Source organism: Triticum aestivum, chromosome 2A (assembly GCF_018294505.1).
Source record: "Triticum aestivum cultivar Chinese Spring chromosome 2A, IWGSC CS RefSeq v2.1, whole genome shotgun sequence".
NCBI classification, from domain to species: domain Eukaryota; kingdom Viridiplantae; phylum Streptophyta; class Magnoliopsida; order Poales; family Poaceae; genus Triticum; species Triticum aestivum.
In genome coordinates this window covers 772,317,041-772,332,983 of record NC_057797.1, presented here as the reverse complement: position 1 = coordinate 772,332,983, position 15,943 = coordinate 772,317,041, and positions in this window count along the sequence as shown.

Below are 15,943 nucleotides of genomic sequence, written 5' to 3'. Positions count from 1 at the left end.
AATTGATAGCATCAATGCACCTGGTCCACTCACTCGTTCAAGGGCAACTCAGCTAGCAAATTTCTGTGGGCACTTCGCATTCGTCTCAATATCAGAACCCAAGAAAGTTGAAGAAGCCTTCATGGAACCTGAATGGATTCAAGCTATGCAAGAAGAGCTTCAATAGTTTGAGCTGAATAATGTATGGGAACTAGTTAAGCGTCCTGATCCACAGAAGCACAACATAATAGGCACCAAATGGATATATCGCAACAAGCAAGATGAGCATGGTCAAGTTGTCAGAAACAAAGCTCGTCTCGTTGCTCAAGGATATACTCAAGTGGAAGGCATTGACTTCGATGAAACATTTGCTCCTGTGGCTAGGCTTGAAGCCATACGCATACTGCTGGCCTATGCAAATCATCATAACATACTTCTATATCAAATGGATGTGAAGAGTGCCTTTCTCAATGGCAAGATTGAAGAAGAAGTGTATGTTGCACAACCGCCTGGCTTTGAAAATCCAAAACATCCTGACATGGTATACAAGCTCAACAAGGCGCTGTATGGCCTCAAACAAGCCCCTAGGGCCTGGTATGACACACTCAAATACTTCCTAAAGAGCAAAGGCTTCATACCCGGTTCCCTAGATCCCACTCTTTTCACGAAGACATATGATGGTGAACTATTTGTGTGCCAAATATATGTGGATGCCATTATCTTTGGCTGCACCAATCAGAAGTACAGTGAAGAGTTTGGATATATGATGCAAGAGCAATATCAGATGTCCATGATGGGGGAGCTGAAGTTCTTCCTTGGTCTTCAAATACGACAACAACGCAATGGCATCTTCATATCTCAAGAGAAGTATCTCAAAGATTGCCTGAAGAAGTTCGATATGCAAGACTGCAAAGGCTTCACAACACCAATGCCAGCCAAACATCATCTGGGTCCTGACGACAATGGTAAAGAGTTCGATCAAAAGGTATACCGCTCCATGATTGGTTCTTTACTTTATTTATGTGCATCTAGGCCAGATATTATGCTTAGTGTTTGCATGTGTGCTCGATTTCAAGCGGCACCAAAGGAGTCGCATCACTTAGCTGTGAAGCGAATTCTTCGATATTTGGCTCACACCCCAACTCTAGGATTATGGTATCCAAAGGGCTCAGAGTTTGATTTGGTTGGATACTCGGATGCTGATTATGCTGGTGACAAAGTTGATCGCAAGTCTACATCAGGCACATGTCACTTTCTGGGACGATCACTTGTATGTTGGTCTTCAAAGAAGCAGAACTATGTATCTCTCTCCACTGCTGAATCTGAATACATTGCTGCTGGATCTTGCTGCGCTCAGCTTCTGTGGATGAAGCAAACACTCAAGGACTATGTCATTCATCTGAAGCAAGTGCCACTTTACTGCGACAACAAAAGCGCCATCAAGACTGCCAACAACCCAGTTCAGCACTCGAAGACAAAGCACATTGAAATTCGTCATCACTTTCTTAGAGATCATGTTGTGAAGGAAGACATTGATATCATACACGTCAACACTGAAGAGCAATTGGCAGATATCTTCACCAAGCCCTTGGATGAGAAGAGGTTTTGCAAGTTACGGTGTGAGCTAAATATCCTGGAATCCTCAAATGTCCTGTGATCAGGCACACATCCTAACCCTTATGCATATTGATGACTTAGATGTGCAACACACGAAGTAAAGTATATCTTCAATCAATGAAGACATACGCTCTAAGTGTGAATACATTAATGTGGAATTTGACTTCGGAGCGCCACGATAATTGTGCATCGTGTCTGGGTCTAATACTTCCTATACGGTGGGTAACGCCACCACCAAATGTTCTATTTTGAAGTGTTTCTCTCATGGCGTTACCTTGCAATGTCTTCACATTTGGTTTGGCTTCAAACTCAACATATTTTCATGATTATCTTCACTATGTTGATTATAGATGTATATATATATATATGCTAGTGTTCTGTCCTCTACAACATTCACTTATAGCTATATTTTCGTGTTGAATCTTTTGAACTAAGTGAATGTGATCGGACCCCAACTTCTCTATGCTTTCTATCTCAAACTCTATCTCTCTAAGTCATATGCATTCTATTGAAACTGTCGAATGTCTTCACTGCGTCCTTGTCAGCAGAAGATATAGAGACAACCATAAAGTCCGTTTTCAATGCTCATTCCTCCACATAAAATCCGGAGAAGCAGGAACGACCACCCGACAATCCAGGCGTGCGTGGGACGTGGAACAAACCCTAAACTTCCGCAAACTGGCCACGCGTTCCTCAGATGCGAATCGCCAGGGGCACCTGTGTAATAGCACAGTGCCGCCCTTGTGCCTATAAATACACACTCACGGTGGTAACTATCTCTTCTTCCACCCTCGCACGAACCCTAGCGCCACCGCTAGCTCTCGATGACGCCGGCGACGAAGCGCTTCGCTGCCGCAACCTCTCCGACGCCGTCTTCACGCCGACCACGGACATCGTCCTCTCCGCCGTCGCCGTAGGTCTCCTCCATCGCCAAGTTAGGGCACGGACGAGTGAACTGCTCGGCCTCATCTCTCGCTCCGTCTAGCAGTTCTTAGTGTGGTAAATAAAACTGCCTTTTACAGCACCGTTGATCCTATTGATCTGTCACTTTCTACCACAAGAAGTTTCTGTTCACACAAGCTAGATTTCTCTCAAACTGCATCTCATAACATGCCTAGTATATTCACTTGTGCTTCACAAAGTAGTTAGATTCCTCACTTGTACTGATCTGTGGATTCGTACAAATCTGGAACCAACTTCTTATCTATGAGTGAATGTCTTCGCACGATGAGGTCAATGTCTTCTAAACTGATTTATCTTCAAAATCCTCTGAGAATGCATATGACCTCTTCCCTTCCCTCGCACCTTAATGCTGTCACAGGTACATGTCCGTGGGAGAATCCTTTGGTTCTCATAGTCTGCATTCATTTGCAGAATTCTTACAGCATCACATAAATTCTCCTGAAGCCAGTTCCTGTTGGTCTAGCAAAAGGAAGCCTTTGAAGCCTTTGAACGTCTTGAAGCCTTCCAAGTTAAGGTTTATGGCTTCAGAAACAGCAGCAAGGAAGGGGGGCAGACAACGACGTGGAGGAACATCCAAATATCTGCCTGATGAACTGGCAGAAATGTATAAAACAGATCCTGAAGAGAATTATGGTCAGTGCAAGACCCGAATCCAATGGATTCGACGCTATTGGGCAGAACAATGGTTTAAATACCGCTTCACAACCCAAGAGTATGCTGAGAAAAGTGCCATCAAAAGACCATGGGGAGACATCTTATACAAGAACCTTGTACCCAGGTCCAGAGATGAAGCTGTTGCCCAAAGCTTCTATCCATGCATGGTTCATGGGCCACAGCCTGATGATGCACATCCGTCGTCACTACTCTGGTGTCGTGACGACAATCTGTTCAAGCGCAACTTCCAGTTTGCCCAACAATCAACGAAGCAGAACAAGAAGAAATTTGGGTTAGACATCAACCCTGGTCCCTCAGCACCAAGGGCAGATGGCACACGAGAAGCAGAACCCAATGTCATCGGTCTATATGCCAATCTTGAAGGCCTCATCACCTACATCTTGGTTCAAGGGACTGCAGTGAATGAGCCTGCAGCTGACACTGAGTCTGATGAAGCGCCAGCAGTGCCTGCAGTGCCGAAGCCTAAGCAGTTGAAGAAGCCAAAAGCTTCAAAGCCAGCCCCTTCACCAAAAATCTCAAAGGCGAAGCCATTGGCGACTGCACCTCCTGAAGACAGTGTGCAGTCTGAAGACTTATCACGTGTCTCAAGGCACCAGAAGGACAAGATGCCTCAGTCTCACACTGGCAAAGAGCTCACAGCTGCTGCCATCCTACGCAGTGAAGCCATAGATCTGTCAAGTGATGAAGATCTTGGAGATGACGCTCTTGAGCAACTCATCAAGAGCAAAGAAGAAGCAAAAATCTTCAACAATCTGCCTCTCTTTGATGTCGCCATCATCCACAACTTCATTGACGAGTGGTTTGCCACACCAGACATCAGCTTTGAAGATCTACAGCTGCCCGTTGGCCTAAGCGTCGCTTTCCAAGGTGCTATTGCTTCAGAACTTTCCATTGCCCAGCGCATTGTTGAACTGAAGCAGAAAATTGATCATGAAAAGGCTCAGTTCAAGAAGAATATGGCCAAGCTCAGCGTGCAAGAAGTGAAGAGATTCAAGATCATGTTGCATGAGCTAAAGGAAAACTTTCCGAAGAAGCGTGCAGAAGCTCAGGGTTCACGTGAGCGGATGAAGTCTCTGGCTGACAGATGTGTGCAAGCCTACAATGAGGCTGAGAAGCGCAAGTCACTTGGGCGTCCTGGCATCGACCCCAAGATGACCGCAAAGAAAAAGAAGAAGACTGTTCCAGCTGAACCAGAGGCACCAAGGCAGGAAGCAGTTCCGCTTGTCTTCCCAACTACAACGACTGGCTCGAAGCCAAAGAGCCGGTCAATAGCTTCAGAGCTCAAGAAGACAAGAACTGCTGAGGCTCAAGCCAGGAAGAGGAAGAGCTCTGAAGCCTCTCCTACTGCCCCCAGCAAGAAAAAGAGAAAGACTAAGAAATCTTGGGCTGCTCCCACAGAGCCCTTGATAGTTGAACCTATTTCTATGGTTCACCCTGACACAGAACGTCAACTGACGGTTCATGAGCCTGCTTCAACAGAGGCTCCTGAAGCGGAAGACATTCCAGCAGCTGATCCCATTGCTGCTGAAGACATTGGTCATCGTGACAATGTAGAAGATGATGCAACCCTTCCTCCGTTAGAACACAGCAAACTCATCAGCATTGGTCGTCCACTGACGCCAATTGCACAGGATGTTTCATGGGTGGATCGCCCTCAAGAGGAAGAAGACTTTGAGGCCCATCCCACTCCAACCCCATAGGCATCGTCTGCGTTTCGCAGGCTTCGCAAAGGTCCAAGGCCTCAAGTCTATGCTGAAGACATTCCGGCTGCATCAGCCGCAGAAGAAGCACCACAAGAGCCCACTCCTCTGCTCCACCAAGAAGCAGTTCTCCAGGAGAACGTGCTTGTGACCGACCCTCCAGCTAGTCAAGTGGAGGATGAAAATCTTGAGGCTGCCACAACCAACAATGAAGCTAATGTGGAGCCCTCCCCAGCAAAAGCTTCAGAAGACAGCGAAGCCACTGAACCCACAACTTCTGTTCCTGAGTCTGCTGCAGGTCCCCAATTCAACTATCATGTTGAGCATAGGCCTCAGGTCCAGAAGCCAATCCCCAGACTGCCAATGTTTCGAGGTCCTGCATCAGCACCTGGCTCCTTCAACATCAATGGCTTCAGGGCAGATAATACTTTCTTCAATAGCTCCAAGAACCCCTATTCAAGGGAAAGGATTTCATCAGATAGGTTCTGGAGCTATCCTCAGCGCAGCTACTACTCTTGCATACTGTACAACCAAGGTCGCATTTTCCCGCACAAGCGCCTTGATGTTGAAACTATTGCTGGTCTGCCCTGTCTAGAGGAAACGCTGGATTGCTTCAAACAAGTGGGTCTGCTACAGTTCATTACTGATGAAGAGCATTGGAACGAAGAGCTCCTGCTGCAATTCTATGCCACACTGCACATCAAATGATACAACAGAGATCCGAAGACTTGGGTCCTGGAGTGGATGACCGGCAACGTTCATCACGAAGCCAATGCATTTGATATCATTGAGCTCACTGGCCTGCCCACTCCAGGCGAATTCTTCGAGCAAGGCTGTCGGCTACACACTGAAGCTATTGAGAGCATATTTCAGAGGACTGAACTGAATATGAGTCAGATGCTCTCCATGATGAAGCCATTGCCCCATGATGCTCCTTATCCCGCAGAGTTCTTCGTTGAAGACCTTGAGTACCTGACCAGGACCATCTATCACATCATCCGGTGGACTCTCTGGCCCATTAAAGGACACTCTCCAAATGCCAAGATCGAGGGTGCAATGAAGACTCTGATATTCTGTATCCTTCATGGCAAATGCTTCAATGCACAGGATTTCTTCATACGCCAACTAGCTGCATCAGGCTCAGATCTGTTTGGTTTAAAGTTCTATGCTCCTTGGGTAATGAGGCTGATCAAACTTCACTCTGCCATCTCGTATCAGCCCTCAGCCCGCAACCATCGGATCTTCTTGCCTGATGTGGATACCTCTGCTGAAGCCATCTATCCTGAACCTGCCAAGCAACCTCTGAGTCTTCAGAATGCAGAACACCAGAGCTTCACTCAAAACGTTGAAGGTGTTGAAGCCATCTCCAGGGTGTATCCTTTGGCTGGCACTACACGTGCACCACACCCTACTTCAACTGAAGCCACTGACAGTGCAACTGCTTCAAGACCCAAGAAGCGCACTCGTGTTCTCAACGACCGAGAGCTTCTTGTGGCCCTTCATCAAAAGCAGGATAGGCATCATGACTGGTTGAAGAGACAGATGAAAAGCCTCTTGGTGGATGTAAATCGCATCTGAAATCTTGCCACCAAGAACGCCTTCGTTGCCCATGAAACCTGTCGCCGCACATGGAAAGGGCTAACGATGATGCTTTCTGAAGCTGATCTTCAAGAGGATGGCTTCACTGAGAGATTCAAATTTGACTCCACACCTCCTCGAAGAGCTGTGCTGCTGGGGACTCCATCTCTTGAAGACTCTGAGTTTTCTTCCTCTGCTGCCACAGTCACTGCCAGAATTATTGAGGAAGAAGACGATGCTACTTCACCACCACCTGCTTCAGCACCTCCACGCTCTTTTGCACCGCCAAACAACATCAACAACCCTGCTACTTCATCTACTCCTCATGGGAACGAGTAGAGGCTCTATGTCTTCAAACCTTTTTGGTCATTACTGACAAAAAGGGGAGAAGCATATGAGATTGATAGTCTTCAAGCGGGTTCATATGGGCGGGTGCCTTATATTTTTCTTCGTGCTTACAACTCTCGTTTTTGCTACATTTGGTTCTTATGAGTTGTAACACTTAAACCAGATGGTCGTCTACTACTTGTTTGCCACCCTGTTTTGTGAAGATAAATTCCGCATGTGCGACAATAAATTCCGCACTTATCTCATTCTGCAGACGTCCATTTTCCATTATGCATGTCATTATCTTCATATAATTTCACATGCATAGTGGATTGTCATCATAAGCTGAAGTGGATCTCCACAAGTACAACCTGCCATGTGCATTTGCATTCCAAAAGCAAATTAACTTATATGCACATCTTCAGGGGGAGCCCTTGCAACTTATGAAGACAATTCCTTATCCTTTACAATTTCACAGACTATATTCCCCGTTGAAAACTTCAACTAGTTTGTCATCAATCACCAAAAAGGGGGAGATTGTAAGTGCATCTAGTGCCACCCCTAGTTGGTTTTGGAGTATTGACGACAAACCTAGTTGAGGGACTAATGTGTTTGTGAGAATTGCAGGATAACACAGGTAGAAGTCCCTCATTGATTCGGTTTTACTACCAGAGATGACCCCTAAAAATGTATGAAGACATTGAAGTCAAAGGTGGTATATGAAGACATTCACATTGAAGACTATGACAAGAGAAGACACTATATGAAGCCTATGGAGCTCGAAGACTTAGATCTTTCGTAGTTATTTTTCTTTTGTGTTGAGTCATAGGAACCACCGTACTGTTAAGTGGGGTCCAGGAGAACCAGTCAGAATGACTGAAGTGATGCCTAAACCAAAAACCTATGTCTTCGAGTGAAGACAATGAGAGCGAATCTTGTCCAGAGTCGGACAAGTCAGCTTTGCTTGTAGCCCAAGTAAAGTTGCCATGTGAGTTTGAAATCTGACCATTGGGACACATGTCAGTTCCTTAGTGACCCAGGGTCATTTCGGACAAATCAGGTCGGGTTGCCAAGTGGCTATAAATAGCCCACCCCTACCACCATAAATGGTGGGGCTGCTCAGATTTTAGTGCACGGCTTTTGTCGTTTGAGAGCAACCCACCTCGAAGCCTTTTAGAGAAAATTCCTAGCGAGGAGAAAGCCCTAACCACCCAGAGCCAGAGTAAATTGGGCATCACTTAAGTCTTCTTGTCTGAGTGATCTGAAGACTTATTACACTTGAGGACTGTGCATCCTCCAGACGGTTAGGCGTCGCGTTCAGAGCATCCAAGAGACATTGTGGATTGCCAGTGAACAAAGTCTGTGAAGGTTTGGGAGTCTACCTTGAAGACTTACCAGAGTGATTGGGCGAGGACTATGTGACCTTAGTTCAAGGAGAATACGTGAGGACTTGGTGTCCTGAGCTGCGTGTTCAGGACTGGGTGTCCAGGACTGTGTGTCCTAAGGTTTAAATACCTAGCCGCTCCAACCAGACGTACAGTTGTCACAGCAACTGGAACTGGTCCAACACATCATTGTCTTCAACGAGTCACTGGTTTCATCTTCACTTCCTTTTACTTACTGTTACTCATTGTGAAGCCATTGCATGCTTGCTATATCTTTTGTCTTCACAACGTAACTGTATGATTTGTTTGGCTTCATAACTTCTTCCTACCTGATCCTTATTACACTGCAGCTACTTGTCATTGTGCTTTCACTCTATTGAATACTTGACCATGGCTTGCCTAGTGTAATCTAACTTCCGCTGCATAGTGATAGGCTTATCTCTACTGTTTGTCTTCATAACTTCCACGCTTTGAAGACTTCCACGCGTGCGTCTGCTGTTGCCGCCGTCATCGCCCGGCCGCTGCGCGCTCTCCCGTCGCCCTCCGCACACCGTCGACGCCGCCCCCAACCCCGACCTCGATGCCTCGCCGCCCTCCGCTGTGCACCCGCTGTTGGAAATATGCCCTAGAGGCAATAATAAAATGGTTATTATTGTATTTCCTTGTTCATGATAATTGTCTATTGTTCATGCTATAATTGTATTATCCGGAAACCGTAATACATGTGTGAATACATAGACCACAACATGTCCCTAGTAAGCCTCTAGTTGACTAGCTCGTTAATCAATAGATGGTCATGGTTTCCTGACCATGGACATTGGATGTCATTGATGATGTGATCACATCATTAGGAGAATGATGTGATGGACAAGACCCAATCCTAAGCATAGCGCAAGATCGTGTAGTTTGTCTGCTAAAGCTTTTCTAATGTCAAGTATCATTTCCTTAGGCCATGAGATTGTGCAACTCCCGGATACCGTAGGAATGCTTTGGGTGTGCCAAACGTCACAACGTAAATGGGTGGCTATAAAGGCACACTACGGGTATCTCTGAAAGTGTCTATTGGGTTGGCACGAATCGAGACTGGGATTTGTCACTCCGTGTGACGGAGAGGTATCTCTGGGCCCACTCGATAGGACATCATCATAATGAGCTCAATGTGACCAAAGAGTTGATCACGGGATGATGTCTTTACGGAACGAGTAAAAGTGACTTGCCGGTAATGAGATTGAACGAGGTATTGAAATACCAACGATTGAACCTCGGGCAAGTAACGTACCGATTGACAAAGGGAATTGTATACAGGATAGATTGAATCCCCAACATTGTGGTTCATCCAATGAGATCATCGTGGAACATGTGGGAGCCAACATGGGTATCCAGATCCCGCTGTTGGTTATTGGTCGGAGAGTTGTCTCGGTCATGTCTGCATGGTTCCCGAACCCGTAGGGTCTACACACTTAAGGTTCGATGACGCTCGGGTTATTAGGAAGACTTGTATGTGATTACCGAATGTTGTTTGGAGTCCCAGATGAGATCCCGGACGTCATGAGGAGTTCCGGAATGGTCCGAAGGTAAAGATTTATATATGGAAAGTTGTTGTTCAGGTTCCAGGAAAAGTTCGGTTTTTTCCGGTATTGTACCGGGAAGCTTCCGGAAGGTTCCGGAGGATTCCGGAGGGGTCCGGAGGTCCGGAAAATGTTCCACCACGTCCAATATAGCAGCATGGGCTGTAGGGGGGCTCCCTAGCCTTAATGGGCTAGGGGCACCAGCCCCCCAAGGCCCATTGCGCATGGGAGAGGGGAAACCCTAAGGGGGAGGGCCTCCACTTGACTTGGGAGGCACTCCTCCCCCCCTTGGCAGCCGCCCCAACCCTAGATGGGATCTAGGGGGGCCGGCCCCCCTCTCTCCCCACCTATAAATAGTGGAGGGGTAGGAGGGCGGCCATACCCTTGCACCTGGCGCAGCCCCTCCCCTCCAATACATCTCCTCCTCCGCATGAGTTTGGCGAAGCCCTGCCGGAGAACTGCCACTCCATCACCACCACGCCGTTGTGCTGCTGTTGGACTCTCTTCCTCAACCTCTCCCTCCTCCTTGCTGGATCAAGGTGCGGGATACGTGTCCGTTCCGTACGTGTGTTGAACGCGGAGGTGCCGTCCGTTCGGCGCTAGGATCATCGGTGATTTGGATCACGACGAGTACGACTCCATCAACCCCGTTCTCTTGAATGCTTCCGCTTAGCGAGCTTCAAGGGTATGAAGATGCACTCCCTCTCTCTCGTTGCTAGCATCTCCTAGATTGATCTTGGTGACACGTAGGAAAATTTTGAATTATTGCTACGTTCCCCAACAGTGGCATCATGAGCGAGGTCTATGCGTAGATTCTATGCACGAGTAGACCACAAAGTAGTTGTGGGCGATGATTTGTTCAATTTGCTTGTCGTTACTAGTCTTATCTTGATTCGACGGCATTATGGGATGAAGTGGCCCGAACCGACCTTACACGTACACTTACATGAGACAGGTTCCACCGACTGACATGCACTTGATGCATAAGGTGGCTGGCAGCTGTCTGTCTCTCCCACTTTAGTCGGATCAGATTCGATGAAAAGGGTCCTTATGAAGGGTAAATAGCAATTGGCATATCACCGTTGTGGTTTTGCGTAGGTATGAAACGTTCTTGCTAGAAACCCATAGCAGCCACGTAAAACATGCAACAACAATTAGAGGACGTCTAACTTGTTTTTGCAGGGTTTGCTATGTGATGTGATATGGCCAAAAGGATGTGATGAATGATATATGTGATGTATGAGATTGATCATGTTCTTGTAATAGGAATCACGACTTGCATGTCGATGAGTATGACAACTGGCAGGAGCCATAAGAGTTGTCTTAATTTATTTATGACCTGCGTGTCAATGAAAACGCCATGTAATTACTTTACTTTATTGCTAACCGTTAGCCATAGTAGTAGAAGTAATAGTTGGCGAGACAACTTCATGAAGACACGATGATGGAGATCATGGTGTCATGCCGGTGATGATGGTGTTCATGCCGCGCCTCGAAGATGGAGATCAAAGGCGCAAGATGATATTGGCCATATCATGTCACTTTATGATTTGCATGTGATGTTTGTCATGTTTTTGCATCTTATTTGCTTAGAACGACGGTAGCATAAATAAGATGATCCCTCATTAAAATTTCAAGAAAGTGTCCCCCTAACTGTGCACTGTTGCGAAGGTTCATTGTTCGAAGCACCACGTGATGATCGGGTGTGATAGATTCTAACGTTCACATACAACGGGTGTAAGCCAGATTTACACATGCGAAACACTTAGGTTGACTTGACGAGCCTAGCATGTACATACATGGCCTCGGAACACAAGAGACCGAAAGGTCGAACATGAGTCGTATAGTGGATACGATCAACATGAAGATGTTCACCGATGATGACTAGTCCGTCTCACGTGATGATCGGACACGGCCTAGTTGACTCGGATCATGTATCACTTAGATGACTAGAGGGATGTCTATCTAAGTGGGAGTTTATTGAATAATTTGATTAGATGAACTTAATTATCATGAACATAGTCAAAAGATCTTTGCAAATTATGCCGTAGCTCACGCTTTGGTTCTACTGTTTTAGATATGTTCCTAGAGAAAATTTAGTTGAGAGTTGACAGTAGCAATTATGCGGACTGGGTCCGTGAACTGAGGATTGTCCTCATTGCTGCACAGAAGGGCTATGTCCTTAATGCACCGCCCAGTGCGTTGAACCTCGAGCATCGTCTGTAGATGTTGGGAAACATCTGACATACACGTTTTGATGACTACGTGATAGTTCAGTGCGTAATACTAACGGTTTAGAATTGTGGCACCAAAGACGTTTTTGAAACGTCGCAGAACATATGAGATGTTCCAAAGACTGAAATTGGGATTTCAGACTAGTGCCCACGTCAAGAGGTATGAGACCTCTGACAAGTTTCTTAAGCCTGCAAACTAAGGGAGAAAAGCTCAATCGTTGAGCATGTGCTCAGATTGTCTGAGTACTACAATCGCTTGAATCGAGTGGGAGTTAATCTTCCAGATGAGATAGTGATAGTTCTCCATAGTCACTGCCACCAAGCTATTAGAGCTTAGTGATGAACTATAACATATCGGGGATAGACATGATGATCCTTGAGCAATTCGCGATGTTTGAGACCATGAAAGTATAAATCAAGTAGGAGCATCAATTGTTGATGGTTAGTAAAACCACTAGTTTCAAGAAGGGCAAGGGAAAGAAGGGATACTTCATGAGACGGCAAATCAGTTGCTACTCTAGTGAAGAAACCCAAGGTTGAACCAAACCCGAGACTAAGTGCTTCTATAATGAGGGGAACGGTCACCAAAGCATAACTACCCTAGATCCTTGGTAGATGAGAAGGTTGGCAAGGTCGACAGAAGTATTTTTAATATACATTATATTATTGTGTACTTTACTAGTACTCCTAGTAGCACCAGGGCAATAAATACCGGTTCAGTTGCTAAGTGTTAGTAACTCGAAATAAAAGGCTACGGAGACTAGATAAAGGTGAGATGACGATATGTTGGAAGTGTTTCCAAGGTTGATGTGATCAAACATCGCACGCTCCCTCTACCATCGAGATTGGTGTTAAACATAAATAATTGTTATTTGGTGTTTGCGTTGAGCATAGACATGATTGGATTATGTTTATCGCCATACGGTTATTCATTTAAGGAGAATAATGGTTACTCTGTTTACTTGAATAATACCTTCAATGATCTTGCACCTAAAATAAATGGTTTATTGAATCTCGATCATAGTGATACACATGTTCATGCCAAAAGATATAAGATAGTAATGATAGTACCACATACTTGTGGCACTTGTTGGGGAACGTAGTAATTTCAAAAAATTTCCTACGCACACGCAAGATCATGGTGATGCACAACAACGAGAGGGGAGAGTGTTGTCTACGTACCCTCGTAGACTGGAAGCGAAAGCGTTATAACAACGCGGTTGATGTAGTCGTACGTCTTCACGGCCCGACCGATCAAACACCGAAACTACAACACCTCCGAGTTTTTGCACACGTTCAGCTCGATGACGATCCTCGGACTCTGATCCAGCAAAGTGTCGGGGATTAGTTCCGTCAGCACGATGGCGTGGTGACGATCTTGATGTTCTATTGTCGCAGGGCTTCGCCTAAGCACCACTACAATATTATCAAGGATTATGGTGGAGGGGGGCACCGCACACGGCTAAGAGATCAATGATCAATTGTTGTGTCTCTGGGGTGCCTCCTGCCCCCGTATATAAAAAGAGTGGAGGAGGGGGCCGACCAAGGAGGGTGGCACGCCCAAGGGGGGGAGTCCAACTCCCACCGGGAGTAGGACTCCCCCTTTTCCTATTAGGAGAAGGAGAGGGAAGGAAGAGGAAGGAAGGAGGAAGGAAAGGGGGGCGTCCCCCCTCCCAATTCGGATTGGGATTGGGGGGGGGCTCCCTTGCTCCTTTCCCCTCCTTTCCACTAAGGCCCAATAAGGCCCATATACCTCCCGGGGGGTTCCGATAACCTCCCGGTGATCCGGTATTGTCCCAATCTCAGCCGAAACCTTTTCGGCGTCCAAATATAGTCGTCCAATATATCAATCTTTATGTCTCGACCATTTCGAGACTCCTCGTCAAGTCCTTTATCACATCCGGGACTCCGAACAACCTTCGGTACATCAAAATATATAAACTCATAATGAAACTGTCATCGTAATGTTAAGCGTGTGGACCCTACGGGTTCGAGAACAATGTAGACATGACCGAGACACGTCTCCGGTCAATAACCAATAGCAAAACCTGGATGCTCATATTGGCTCCTACATATTCTACGAAGATCTTTATCGGTCAGACCGCATAACAACATATGTTGTTCCCTTTGTCATCGGTATGTTACTTGCCCGAGATTCAATCGTCGGTATCTCAATACCTAGTTCAATCTCGTTACCGGCAAGTCTCTTTACTCGTTCCGTAATACATCATCTTGCAACTAACTTATTAGTTGCATTGCTTGCAAGGCTTAAGTGATGTGCATTACTGAGAGGGCCCAAAGATACCTCTCCGACAATCGGAGCGACAAATCCTAATCTCGAAATACGCCAACCCAACATGTACCTTCGGAGACACCTGTAGAGCACCTTTATAATCACCCAGTTACATTGTGACGTTTGGTAGCACACAAAGTGTTCCTCTGGTAAACGGGAGTTGCATAATCTCATAGTCATAGGAACATGTATAAGTCATGAAGAAAGCAATAGAAACATACTAAACGATCGGGTGCTAAGCTAATGGAATGGGTCATGTCAATCACATCATTCTCCTAATGATGTGATCCCGTTAATCAAATGACAACTCATGTATATGGTTAGGAAACATAACCATCTTTGATTAACGAGCTAGTCAAGTAGAGGCATACTAGTGACACTTTGTTTGTCTATGTATTCACACAAGTATTACGTTTCCGGTTAATACAATTCTAGCATGAATAATAAACATTTATCATGATATAAGGAAATAAATAATAACTTTATTATTGCCTCTAGGGCATATTTCCTTCAGCACTGCCATTTGAGTCATGTTGGTGTAAAACACATGAAGAAGCTCCACGTTGATGGATCTTTGGACTCACTCGTTTTTGAAAAGATTGAGACATGCGAACGATGTCTATTGGTAGATATACATGAAGAAACTCTATTGGTGTATATGCATGAAGAAACTCCATGCAAATAGACCGTTTGGACTCACTTGATTTTGAATCACTTGAGACATGCAAATCATACCACATGGGCAAGATGACTGAAAGGCCTCGTTTTCAGTAAGATGGAACAAGAAAGCAACTTGTTGGAAGTAATACATTTTGATGTGTGCAGTCCAATGAGTGTTGAGGCACGCAGTGGATATCGTTATGTTCTTACTTCACAGATGATTTGAGTAGATGCTAAGTATATTTACTTGATGAAACACAAGTCTGAATTATTGAAAGGTTCAAGTAATTTCAGAGTGAAGTTGAAGATCGTCGTGACAAGATGATGAAATGTCTATGATATGATCATAGAAATGAATATCTGAGTTACGAGTTTGGCACATAATTAAGACATTATGGAAATTGTTTCACAACTAATACCGCCTGGAACACCATAGTGTGATGGTGTGTCCGAACATCGTAACTGCACCCTATTGGATATGGTGCATACCATGATGTCTCTTATCGAATTACCACTATCGTTTATGGGTTAGGCATTAGAGACAACCACATTCAATTTAAATAGGGCACCACACAATTCCGTTGAGACGACACTGTATGAACTATGGTTTAGAAAAACCTAAGCTGTCGTTTCTTAAAAGTTTGGGGCTGCGACGCTTATGTGAAAAAGTTTTAGGCTGATAAGATCGAACCCAAAGCGGATAAATGCATCTTCATATAATACCCAAAAATAGTTGGGTGTACCTCCTATTTCAGATCCGGAAGCAAAAGTGATTATTTTTAGAAATGGGTCCTTTCTCGAGGAAAAGTTTCTCTTGAAAGAATTGAGTGGGAGGATGGTGGAGACTTGATGAGGTTATTGAACCGTCACTTCAACTAGTGTATAGCAGGGCACAGGAAGTTGTTCCTGTGGCACCTACACCAATTGAAGTGGAAGCTTATGATAGTGATCATGAAACTTCGGA